Here is a 563-nt window from a genome sequence, read left to right as displayed (position 1 = left end):
CTTGTTGCTTCTCCATTGCTGCTTTTAGTATTCTTTCTTTGTGTTTAGTCTTTGTTAGTTTGATTAGTATGTGTCTTGGCATGTTTCCTCTTGAGTTTATCCTGTATGGGATTCTCTGTGCCTCTTGGACTTGATTGACTATTTCCTTTTCTATGTTGGGGAAATTTTCAACTATAATCATCAAGAATTTTCTCATACCCTTTCTGTTTCTCTTTTTCTTCTGGGACCCCTATAATTCGAATGTTGGTGCATTTGATATTGCCCCAAAGGTCTCTGAAGCTATCCTCAGTCCTTTTCATTCTTTTTAATTTATTCTGTTCTTCAGAAGTTATTTTCACCATTCTTATCCTCCAGCTCACTGATTCTTTCTTCTGCTTCAGATATTCTGCTGTTGATCCCTTCTAGAGTATTTTTAATTTCAGTAAGTGTGTTTGTGTGTTTGTTCTTTAATTCTCCTAGGTCTTTGTTAATTGATTGTTGCATTTTCTCCATGTTGTTTTCAAGGTTTTTGATCATCTTTACTATCATTATTCTGAATTCTTTTTCAGGTAGTTTGCCTATTT

The sequence above is a fragment of the Giraffa tippelskirchi genome, chromosome 3, assembly GCF_054371585.1.
Source record: "Giraffa tippelskirchi isolate mGirTip1 chromosome 3, T2T-mGirTip1v1.2.pri, whole genome shotgun sequence".
Taxonomy (NCBI): Eukaryota; Metazoa; Chordata; class Mammalia; order Artiodactyla; family Giraffidae; genus Giraffa; species Giraffa tippelskirchi.
This window is presented reverse-complemented; position numbering follows the sequence as displayed.